Consider the following 13,494-nt stretch of genomic DNA (forward strand, 5'->3'; position numbering starts at 1 on the left):
TATCAGTTCCCCCTTTTTAAAAAAATTTTCATTCTTTATTAAATGTACTTGATTCCAGAATTCCAATTAGAGTTTATTAGCTTCCTGGTCCTTCCTGATCCCCTAAATGGCTTGGCTTCTTGATTTCAGGGATTTGTAATGCCCAAATTTTAAAGAGAGGTGGATACCTTCCTCTGCCATTGTTAATAGGCTAGTATCCTACCACCCCAAAAGATAACCAGTCTCAAAAAAAAATCTGAATGTCTTTTTTGAAATTAGTAATTACACATGGCTGCAGAGGACAATGTCCCATAGTTTAAATTCTGGCCTATTTTCATATTTTATTACTTCTCACCTTTCAGTGGAAGCAGACACTGTTGCTAAAAACGCAAAATATATCAGAGGAAGGACCTGAACCCAGTTCTTCCTGAGTCTAAGGTCAGTTTTCTAATCCCCTATTGTTGTGTTACTTTAGGAATATGACTGGGAAATAAAATTAGCAAATTAAATTTCTAGGATTCTGTTGTAACACTACCATTTCAGATTAAAATATTTTATCTCATCCATAAGACTTTTATGATTTAATGCTTCATGGAACAGATAATCCAAAGTTCTTAACAATAAACATTTATTAAGCACTTACTTTGTGCCAGGCTCTGAGCTAAATGCTTAGAGATGAAGGGGTTTTAAGGACTCTATATAGATTGACTCCATATCTGATGTAAGAAACTTTTCTATAGCATCCACCCTCTGCCTGAAGATTTCCAGTGATGGGGAATTCACTACTTTACAAGATAATACTGTATTCTGGAACAGTCCTTAGGAGTCTCTTCCTAATATCCAAACTTCTTGATTTTCTTTTCTGTTCAAATAAATATTTACTCACAAAATATTTATATTTATAACAGCTTTTTTTTTTTGTGGTGGCAAAGAACTGGAGATGCTAATCAAATGGAGAATGGCTGAATAAATGATAGTATATTTAGATTCCTATTAGGCTGAGGAAGGCACTATAGCATCCACTCTATTCTTCCTTTATGGCCTTAGATGAAAATGGCATCTGTTCTTCAGAACACTTAAGCTAAATTTGGGATTTACTTAACCTGTGTTCTCTAGAACTGGGGTTCTCAAAGGGATCCAGGGACTCCTGTGGGTCTTTAGATCTTTTCAGGGCATCTGCAAGGTCAAAACTATCTTCATAATAATACTAAAGCATTTACATTTCTAACAGGGTAAATAGATAGATGGGCAGCTATGAGGCGGATACAGTGCTAGGCCTAGAGTTATCTTCTTAAATTCAACTCTGGCCTCAGACATTTATTCTCTGTGTGACCCTAGGAAAGTTACTCAACCCTTTCTGTCATAGCTTCCTCATCTCAAAAGGAGCTGGAGAAAGAAATGGCAAACCATTCCAGTATCTCCCAAGGAAACCCCAAATGGTGTCACAGTCAAACAGGACCGAAACTACTGAAAAACAAAGAGGTATAACCCACAAAAGCAAAAGCTCTTTTGGAAGTCTTCAGTAAAGAATGTAAAGGGGTCCTGAGACCAAAAAGTTTGAGAACTATTTTTCTAGACTAAGTTCTCCCATCCACTGTGAAATAATATAATGTGGTATAGGGTTAGATTTAGCATGTGAGGACTTGAGTTCAAACTCTGGTTCCACCACTGCATGATTTTGGATGATTTGCTTCTCCTATCTGGGCCACTATCTCCTCCTCTGTAAAATGAGGGGATTGGAAAGAAAAGAAAATAATAAATGTTAGAAAGGTTGAGGGAAAACAGATACACCAGTTTATGAACTGTTATATTTTGACTCATATGAACAAAATATTTATAGCAGCTTTTTTTTTTGTGATGGCAAAGAACTGGAGGTGGCAACCAAACAGAAATGGCTGAATAAATGATGGCACATGAATGTAATTGTATAAGAATTTATGGCATAAGACTGCAATGTTAATATTATTATATTATAAGAAATGATGAAAGTGATGGCTTCAGAGAAACCTGGGAAGACTTGTAGTAAAGTGAGCAGAAGCAGAACAATTTATACAATAATAACAACATTGTAAAGACAAATTTGAAAGCTCCAGAACTCTGATCAATACAATAGTTATTCATGATTCCAAAGAACCAATGATGATGTTACCCATTTCCTGATACTGAGGTGACAGGCTCAAGGTGTAGAGTGAGATATACATTTTTTAAACACAATATGAGAATCTATTTTACTTGACTGTGCACAGCCATATTTGTTACAAAGATTGTTTTTCTTTTTTTTCAATTGGGGGAGAGCATGGGAAACAAACTTTTGTTGATTGAAAATTCAAAAAATTTTAAAAATGAGTAGGTTATATTACATGGCCATAAAATGCCATCCAATTTAAAATCTATGAACCTGTAAATCTTCCAGTTCCAGACTCTCTCAGCAAATCAGAATACCTTTTGATGGCATAGCTACCTTGTTACCACAAGAGGTCCTCATTCCACAATAATTAAAATATTTATAATTTCGCACATTGTCAGTCAACCAATAAACACTTATTAAGGACCTAATATGTGCCAGGCATTTTACAACGTGATGGGAATATAAAGAAAGGTAAAAGAAAGTTCCTGACTGGCTCATAGTCTAATGGGGGAGACAAAGGGTGAACAACTATGGAGAAACAAGTTACATACAGGATAAGTTGGAAATAATCAACAAGGCACAGGAAAGATTATTTTTGGAGAAGGTGGGATTTTAGTTGAAACTTATAGAAAATCAGGGAATTCAGGAGGTGGAAATGAGAAGGAAGAGCATTCCAGGAACAGGGAACAGCTAGTAAAAATCCTCAGAGTTGGAAGATGGAGTGCCTTGTTCAAAGAATAGCAAGGAGGTTAGTGTCATTGTATTCCAGACTACATGGTGAAGGGAGATGTAGTTGAGGAAGAACCGTAAGGGTTAAAGCCCTCCTCTTCTCCCTGCTTGGGTTGCATAGTCAAGGTCGTGGGTTGAACTATGTACGACCTGCCCAGCTGCATATTCAAGGTTGGAGTAGCAGCAGAGGGAGGACTGATAAGGTTTGTGAGAAATTGTGAGAGACTGTGGGAAAGCTGCTTGTTTGGAATCCTCTCGGTTCTTCCTTGTGCCTGGCAGGTAACGTCATGTATTCCTATGAATCTGCCCAATTATTGGTTCCTGCTGTTGCTGGATGGTAACATCATATCTTCCTGTGGGTCTTAACCTATATATGCTTAGTCTGACTCCAATAAACTTTGTCGCTATTCATTTTCATATAGTGTCCATTCGTTACTCTTCATTTTGTTACCCCATGTAAGGTCACACAGGGCTGGCCAACCTTGGTGCTGAGCCTTACAGGGAGAGAATGTTAGATTTAAGAAGACTGGAAACATGGGGAGGGGAGTAGGTTATAAAGGGGTTTGAATGTCAAATGGAGGTTTGGATATTTGATCCTGGAGGTGAAAGGAAGCCCAAGGAATTTACTGAGTAGGTAGTGGTGTGTCCAGACCTGAACTTTAGGAAGATCACTTTGGCAACCAAGTGGAAGATGGACTGGAGTAGGGAAAAACTTTTGACAGACAAAGGAACCTGCAAGCTATTGTAAGAGTCTTATCATAGGATGATGAGGGCCTACTCCAGGGTGATGGTAGTGTCAGAGGAAAGAGGACATAAGCAAGTAATGTTACAGAGTTAAAATCCTTGTCAACAGAATGGAAGGGGGATGGGGGTCAGTGAGAGAGTGAAGTTAAGGATGATACCAAGGTTGTGAACCTCAGTGATTAGATGGTAGTATCCTCCACAGAATTAGGGAAAATAGGAAGATGGAAGGGTTGGGGTTGGGGAAGATAATAATTTCAGTTTTGTATGTGTTCAGTTTAAGATGTCAATAGGACATCTAGTTCAAGATGTCCAATAAAGTAGTTGTGAATGTGAGTCTGGAAGTTTGCAAAGAGGTTAGAGCAGGATAAATAGATCAGCAGAGTCAATAATTGAATCCATGGGAAGTGATGAACAATCCGGTAAAAAACAAAATAAAATAAGAGGGAATAGAGAAAAGACTCCAGGACAGAACCCCAGGGGCTCTCTAAGGTTAGAGCACTTAATATGGATCAACATTTAACCAAAGAAACTAAGGTAGAGTGGTAAGATTTATAGAGCACCAGGAGAGATTGGTGTCACAAAAACCTAGAGAGATGAGACTATCGAGGGGAAGAGTCTGATCAATAATATCAAAGGTTATAGAATGGTCAAGAAGGCTGAGGATTGAGAAAAAGCCACTAGATTTGGCACTTAAGAGATCTTTAGTAATTTTGAAGAGAGCAGATTTAATTGATTAATAAGGTTAGAAGCTAGATTATAGAGAAATAAGAATAAAGTGAGAGGAAGGTTAAGTAGAGGTGCCATTTTTCAAGGGATTTAGCCATAAAACAGAGGGTAGATATGGGCTGATAGCTAGAAAGGATGGAGAGATCAAATGAAGGTTTTTTGAGAATGAAAGAGACATGGGAATGTTCATAAGCAGTAGGGAAGCATCCAGTTCACAGGGAGAGATTAAAGTTGTGAGAGTGGAGATGATAAAGAAGGCAATCTCCTGGAGAAGAAAGGATGGAATGTGATCATTTGTGCATACAGAGGAGTTTGCCTTCACAAGAAGAGCCATCTCATTATTCACAAGAGTGAAGAAAGATAATGGCAGAGGGTATCTAGATGATGTGGAGGAGAGAAGAAGCAGCTCTTGGAGAATAACTTCAAATTTTTTTCAGTGAAATGAGACACTGTTCTCAGTTGAGAGGTTGCAAGGCAAGATAGCCTTGAGTGGTTTCAGGAGGGATAAAAAGGTTTGGAAGTGCTACTATAATGAGAGGGGTGTGAATTAACTAGGGAAATGTAAAAAAATTGCCTTTCAGCAGTGAGGGCCCAGTTGAGGTTATGCAAAATAAATTTGAAGTGCACTAGTCGGCATGGTTTTATGATTTTTTCTCTACCTTTACTCTGCAGCACAAGTATAAGAGGAAAGGCAGCAGATAATGAGAGTAATTCAGGGCTAAGAATATGCTAGGGAAATCTGATGATGTAAGAAGAGGGAAAGGGACTTGAGAAGAGGACAGTGTAGTCAAAACTGGTTAACCAGGGGGTCAAGATGGGGAAGAAAGAAGGGTGTAGCCAGTGCAGGGGTAATGGCCTAGGAAAGAACTGAGGAACTAAGAGATTGGAGGTCCTGGTATATACAGAAAATACGGTTTGGGGTTGCAAAGTCAAGTTAGAAGTGGAATGAGAATAGATTGTGAATATATGTGGGAATTTCAGAGTTTATGAATCAAGGAAGTGGTGCATTTGTGGGTGATGACAAGATCAAGAGAATAAACATTTTTGTGTGTACCTTAGGTGAATATAAAGGAGGTCTTGAGAAATGGGCAAAATGAGGACCTGTGAGGTTAGAGTATTTGAGGGACCATCAACAGCATGTTGATGTCCCCTAATATTAGAGGAAGAAAAAAAAAAGAATTGAGACAGAGAGAGACTGTGAGTGATGCACTGAACTCAGTGGGGGAAAGAGGAAAAATGTCCTGGAACTTAGTAAAAAAAATAGCTACTAGGATTTTTATTAGGTAATATATATGGGTTGAGAGAACCTCAAAGGAGAGGTCACTCCAGTGATGGCCCTCCAGAACCTAGAAGTGGCAATGGGTAATAAAGAGTATTTCAACTTTGCTAATTTGACTAGTGGGTCAAGGAATGAGTGAAAGTGCAGCCAGTGCTGGAAAAATCTGCCAGGAACGCTGTCATTAGGAGGCAGTGAGGTTACAATGAGAGTCAAAAGATGACAGCAGTAGGTAAGGAAAAGAATTAAGATTACTCTCTATGGAGAAGGCATTCCAGAGAGCATAGGAGAAAGAGTGAGTAGCTTTTGAGTGAGATTTTGGGTGAAGGAAAGAATTTAATTGAGATGAAAGAGAATAAGGGGATTAGGTAGTTGGGAAAAGGCAATAACGTTTGAAGGATGACAGTTTGGGATTAGAATCACTGGGATAGGGAAGAGTATGACTAATAGGAACTTTGTTAATCATTGAGGAGTGAGTTTAGGAATATTTTCATTGCCCATAGGAATATGGCTTCAAGGAGTTCTTATAGGGCCTTGGGTGAGGAAACAGGTATTGGAACTGAAGGAATGGTATTACTCTTCTTCCAGACTAGGTCAGTTTGGAGCCTTGATGAAATAACCTTTTTCCTCTTTCCTAGAAGGGAGGAGTTGACTCAGTAACATGGTATTTTTCATATTCCATCAGGAGGTAGAGGTCTGTTTCAATGTGAGTGCTCCCTCCATCAACTGAGATATCAGTCTCTTCCATGCCTTAGCAGAGGGTCTTTGTGAACTGCTGTAACTAAGAATATTCATCCTCTGATAGCCAAACCTCTGTTGATAAGCCTCTCCAAACTTAATGAAGCTAGTACTTTGATGACATGGCCTGGTATCATATCCTTATTTCAATTCATTTTATCATTTCAATATTTCATCATTAAAATTTCCCAGCTCAGTAGGTCTTGCTATAAGTTCTAATATGCTTTCAATAGCCTTCAAGAACCTAGGTTCACTTCAAAAAAGTGATAAGGTATCAAAGGATTTGAATGGAATCTCCTCAAATATTACATAATTCCTTTACCTGGTTAGATAATTTCACCAGTCACCACAAAGAGACAAAGAAATAGAAATAGGTAAGTTCAGTCTCCTCATGATCAGAACATTTTAACCTGACATATAGGTAAACCTAAAATTCACAAAGGGCCCTTTATAACCTTTAGGATATTTTTGATGTGGTCTTACATTGTTTTTTGAAAAGGACACTCCATCTCCCAAAACTATGCCTGGAATGGTCTCCCTCCTCAACCTCTTACCTTTCCTGGCTTCCTTCAATACTCAGTTCAAATCTTCCCTTCCTGGTCACCTTCCACTGCTGGTGTCTTCTCTTGGAGATGATCTCCCATTTGGGTGGATAGATAGATAGATAGATAGATAGGTAGGTAGGTAGGTAGGTAGGTAGGTAGTTGTTTGCTTGATGTCTCACCCCTTAGAAAGTGAGTTCCCTGAGAGCATAAAATGTATTTATGTAATTCTTTGTATCCCTGAGCTTAATACAGTGCCCAGCACATAGTAAACACTTAATAAATCCTACTTGATTGATTAACTGAATTAGGAACCATCTCTCCTTGTGCCTCACTCACTTTGTGCCAGGCTTGAACAGGGATCAGAGTGGAAGACAGGAGAAGAAATGGTCTCTGCCTTTAGGGAACTCATCATCTAGAAAAAAAAAAAAGGCATGAGGTCACTTGTTGGAACCTCAATATCCCCATCTAGAAAATAAAGGAGGCAGGTGGCATGATGGAAAAGGCATTGGCTCTGGACTGAAAGGTCCTAGATTCAAATCCTACTTCTGACCTTACTGATATGACCTGGGCAAAGCATAATCTCTCATCCTCAGCTTGATCACCTATAAAATGATGTATGTGGTTGGAGCAATAGTCTAAGGTTCTACTCCATGAAGGCTAGGCAAGTTGTTCTTTAAGCAATATTGAAACAATCTCAAAACTTAATTGGCCCAGAAGATTAACACTTGGACCACTGATGCAGCTTAAGTGGATTAATTTCCAAGAAGTTTCTTCAAGAGGAGACTTTGCCTCAGGCTTCTAAGCGGCAAACCAGCATAGCTACCCACAAATGAATCAAAGATGTAACCTATCTGTTCTTTCCTTGATGTGGCTAAGTAGGCCCCCCCTTTTTAAAAAACTGTTGAATGATCTTTAGGAGTTTCATTTCATTTTAATATTGAACTTAAGCTAAAAAAACAGCCTTAGAAGAGCCTGAAGTACTACAAGTAAGTTGTATATCAAAGCTTCTGAGGTACCTTCTGGGTCTAGATCTATAAGCTTATGGTCTGAATGCAATGAAGATACAACACTCCTGAACCTCAGTTTCCCCATGTATAGAATAAAGGAGGCAGTATGGTATGTTGGGGGAAGTACAGAATAAACGATCCAGATTTTGCACAAAGTTGTCTTCCAGATCAAAATCTACATGTTGTTTCTATAACACACACAGACCCATCACATAGTATTGAATGCCCAAGTTTTAGTTCAGAGATGGGTGCTTGTGGGTCAATCCTCAGTCCCCAAGTGAGTATTGGCTCAGGTGAACCTTAGCACCTGAAAGGACTGGTCTGGGACCACTCCACCAACAGCTCTAATCCTGGCCTTGATGAAACAGCAAGGGGCCAGGGAAACAGCACTAGAAAGGGAATCTTGAATGTATGACTAAGGAGTTGGGATTTGATGATCTGTTGTGGATATTGAGAGGGAGGCAAGTCCAAGACATGCTGAGTTTTTCAGCCAAGTGGCAGACTGACCCTATATCTCCAGGCTATCTACTCAGTAAACTGTGGTGGCTTCCCTATCACCTCCAGGCCAAATATAGAATCCTCTGGTGTTCAAAGTCCTTTATAATCTCCCCCTCCTACCTTTGCAGGCTTCTTATACCTTACCAACTTCTCTCCTCCCACATAACCATTGATCCAGTGACGTTGTCCTCCTTGTTGTTCCTCAAACAAGACACTCCCATCCGACTCCATGTTATTTTCACGTGGACAGTTGTCCCTCATGCCTAGAATGCTCTCCCTCCTCATCTCCACCTCTTGGCTTTCCTGGCTTCTTTCCACTCCCAGCTACAATCCCACCTTCTATGAGAAGACTTTCCTGAGGCCTCTTATCTCCTGTATATATAATATACATATAATATATACTATATATACACATATACAACAGAATATACACTATCTCCTATATATACATAAAACACACTCATATATATGTACATATACATGCATGCACAACCCATATATGGGTGTATATACCCCCCACACGATGCAAACATACACATATTCATGTGTATAGCTATGTATAATACATACATGTACATGTATTTAGGTGGCTATGTACACATATGCATGTGCATATATACATATACATACACTTATAGAAGTATGTAACACATCTATACATGCACATACCCCATGTATGGGTCATGTATGCATGTATATATGTCCACATACATGTTATACCTTGTTTGTGCACAGTTCCCATGTTGCCTCCCCCATTAGACTGTGAGCTCCTTGAGGACAGAGAAAGGGCTTAATGAATGCTTTTTGAGTGATGGGCTGGAAACTAGTCCCTTGGTGCAGAACGTGTAACAAGATGATATGGTCCAGATTATGACATAATAAATACCTACTCAGTAGAGGAGGCTCCCAGTCAGTTCTCACTTGCCAGGGGATGCATCCGAGGGCTTTTCTTGGGGCATCAATGCCCTGAATGGGTACGGAATGCTGCCTATCATTAGGTGCATTAACTATGGGGCAAGCTAGCTGGTGGAGTGGAGACAGTGTCAGGCCTGGAGTCAGAAAGACTCATCTTCCTGAGTTCAAATGTGTCCTCAACTTCTTACTCACTATGAGATCCTGAGCAAGTTACTTAACCCTGGGGAAAAAGCCAGTTTTCTCATCTATAAAATGAGCAGCAGAAGAAAATGGCAAACCATTCCAGTATTTTTGTCAAGAAAACCCCAAATGGGGTCACAAAGAGTGTGGTTTCAATAGAAATGACAACGCATTTACAGTGTTGGATGGTTTTGTGTACTTTTTTTTCCCCTAATAAGGGGAGGTCAACAAGGGCAATTACTGCAATATGAAAAAAATGGTATCAATAAAACTTATACAGGCTAAGGATTCAAAGACAACTAGTCAAAGTGCTGCTTAAGAAAGGATATAACTTGTTCAATGTAAGAGTTACTTTAATAAATAGTTTTAAATGTTTGGTAATCAGTCAATGGTTCCTTAACACTCAGAAAGTGAAGAGGGAAGAGCTAAAAGCACATGGCATTACCTAGATTTCTGTAAGGAATTTTAAAAAATCCTTTATAATGTCATAAAAAATATATAGAGACGTGAAGTAGATGACAGGGTAGGTCTAGGCACATCAAAAGCTAATTGAGGATGCAGCTGGGTAGCTCAGTAGATTAAGAACCAGGCCTAGAGATGGGAGGTCCTGGGTTCAAATATGGCCTTGACCCTGATCAAGTCACATAACCCCATTGCCTAACCCTTACGGCTCTTTTGCTTTGGAACCAATACACATTATTGATTCTAAGATGGAAGATAAGGGTTTTTGTTTTTTTTTTTTAAGCCTAATTGAATGGCTTGGCCAAAAAAAGGTTGATTATTGGTTGATTTTAACCTTGAGGCAAGCATCTTAGTGTGCTGGTGGATTTGGCAAAAAAAGCATGGTTATCAAATTGGGAGAAGAGAGATAGGAGGAGCAATAAGCACATTGGATGACTGAACTAGGATTTTAAAAGATTGTGACAGGTTAGATGACATTTGATAGGGACAGATTAAATATTTGTATTTAGTTAAGATAATTACACAAGTATAGTAATGGGCATAAATGGCAAGAAAGTGGTAAAAATAAACAAAACAAATTTTAGTTGATTTCAAGTTCAGCATGTCAATAGTGCAATATGGCATGTAAAAAATGTCTCTTAGAAGACACAAACAGAAGTATAAGATCCAGAGCATGGGACGTGAGAGTCCTACTCTGGACATATTCCATTAAGAGCAGTACATTCAGTCTGGGGTATGCCATTCTAGGAATCCCATTGACAAGTCATGTATGGGTTAAGAGGAGGGTGACCAAAAGGATGAGAAGCCTTGAAACTCTGTAATGCAAGGATCAACGAAAGGTATTGGTAAAGTTTAGCCTGTAAAAGGGAAAAGTTAAGAAAATAGGGTGTAATTACTGTCTTCAAATACTTAATGGATTATCACACGGAGGAGGGATTAGATTTATTTGCTGGGTTCCAGAGGGCAAAAGTAGGATCAAAAGGGAAAGTTATATTGAAATATTTGGGGTCAAAAACCATTCAATTTAATAAGCATCCATTAAGCACTTAGTATATGGGCAACCCATTGTGTAAAGTGCTGGAGATACAAAAATAACATGAAAAAAAATGTCTTCTAGGAGTTTGCTTTTTATAGGGGGATACATTGTACAAATAAATAAATATAGAAAAATTTGAGAATAGTTAAGAATAACAAACTGGGCAAGCATTAACCTTTTTTGTGTCATGGACTCTTTTTTTTGGTGAAGCCTGGACCCCTGATCAGAATAATGTTTTTATATACATAAAATAAAATACATAAGATTACAAATGAAACAAATTAAATTATCAAATTTTAAAAAAAGTTTCTAGATTAAGAGCCCCTAGCCTAAGAATTCCTGAGCTAGGGAAGGATGAAGAAAGGCTCCCCCTGAGACGTAGTTAGTGAACTAAACCTTAAAGAAAGCTAAGGATTCTAAACAGTAGAAATGAAGGTGTATATTCGAGGGACAGAAAAGGAAGATGAAATAAAGAGTTCAGGGACCAATAAACAGACCAGCTGGCTAAAATATGAGAGTGAAGAAAACCAAAGGGCTGTCAATATGAAAAAGCAGGTTGTAAACAAAACTATGAAGGGCTTTAAATTTCAAGTTAAGGAAATTATATTTTCTCTTGTAAGCAATATGGAACCACTAAAGGTTCCCAAGTAAAGGAGTAACATGATCAGATCTGTGCTTAAGGAGTATTATTTTGGAAGCTGTGTGGAAGATAGGTTAGAGAAGGGACAATGGACCTGAGAAAATAATTAGAAAATCATTGCATTGTCTAGATCAGAAATAAAGCCTCAACTAAGGTAATGAATGTGAGTGGAAAGAACTGAACTAATTCAGAGATGCTATAGAGGTAGAACTGAAAATATTTGGCATTTGATTGGATATGGAGGGTAACGAAGAGAGAAAAGCCAAAGATGACTCTAATACTGAAAACTTGATTGACTAAATGATGAGGCCCTTAATAAAAATATAGGATTTTGGAGGAGGGACAGGTTGGGACTTGGGGGGAAGGAAAAAATAAATTTCATTTTGAATATTTTTGAACATTTTAATGACGTCCAAGTGGAAAAGTCTAGCTGATAGTGATATAGTAGAGAGCTCAAGTGGCCTTAGGTCAGAACATAGAGATTTGGGCATCACCTTCATAGAGACAAATATGGAGAACTTCCCAGTTAATGATTCAGAAATCCTGCCTCAATAGTTAATGAAGTCTCTATTGCTGGTGTAGGCTGGATAACTAATAGTTAGGAACGTTATGGAAGAGTTTCCATAATTTGGGCAGGAGTTAGATTGGTTAATATCCCAACTCTGTCATTCTGGGATTATTCTTAATTAAATGAAACCTAAACTAAATAGCTATTGATTGGTCATGCTGAAAAATAAAATATAGGGTATTTATCATATGCCCTGCTCTAGTGAACTAACTATACAATCTTTTTAGTGTCAAAGGCACAAAACATATGTCCTAATTTCTGTCTTTTCCCCTCCTTCCTGTGGGTACTGAGCAGTTTAAGACCTTCATTATCATCTTGACCAGTTGTAGAAGCTTTTTCCTTCCTTCTTAATCATAACCTTTGTTGTGTTCAAGAAAAATGCCAAGTATTTAAATGCAAATCTCAAATGAAGATAAAAATATTTGGATACCCTGAAGGGGTTCTGTTTCAAAGCATGTGAAGATTAAGTGACAGTGAATTCTAGCTTCTCCCTTTGATCCAAGTTGTAGGAGGTGGAGAAGGTGAGGGGGTAATAGGAAGAGCATTATAATAGTAGACATAACTAATGTGTTACCATCCTACTTGTGTGACACCTAACTTCAGGAACTGTAAGGTTTAAGGAGTTAGGAAAGTTTAAAAATTACTGAGTGGAACTGCAAGTAGTATTCCTTCATATGAAATGTCACTGATACCGAGGCTATAAGAATAATAATTAGAGTCACAAATTGTAAGAGCTGGAGGGAATTGAGAACAACTCCCAAATTTTGTCAGATAGGAAAGCTGTTGTTTAGTGATTTTTTTAGTCATGTCTGACTATTTATGACCCCATTTGGAATTTTCTTGGCAAGATACTAGAATATTTTGCCATTTCCTTCTCCCCATCATTTTTACAGATGAGGAAACTGAGGCAGTTAAGTGACTTGACCATGGTCATCCAGCAAGTGTCTGAAGCCAGATTTGAATTTATCTTTCTGACTTCAAGCCTAGCACTTTATCTACTGCATCACCTAGCTGCACTTGGGAAAATTGAGGCCTATATTTGACCAGGATCATAGAGTACATTAGGAGACTTTTTTTTTAACTAGACGTGATTAAATGGATATAAAGAGAACCCAAAGAGGAAACTCTCTTCACAAATGCAACACGAATTAACTCTTCTACAACCTATGGTCTTAAAGTTTTCTCAGAGGTTGGGTAACTTGTCACTTGTGATTAAATGGCAAGGTCAGACAAATACTTCAAAGAAGAGAGACTCTGGAATTCATTTCCTCTGTGTCCAAAGCCAGTGTAATTTTCCAATGTACCATAGTTCAAATTCTGGCC

Source organism: Monodelphis domestica, chromosome 1 (assembly GCF_027887165.1).
Source record: "Monodelphis domestica isolate mMonDom1 chromosome 1, mMonDom1.pri, whole genome shotgun sequence".
Lineage (NCBI taxonomy): Eukaryota > Metazoa > Chordata > Mammalia > Didelphimorphia > Didelphidae > Monodelphis > Monodelphis domestica.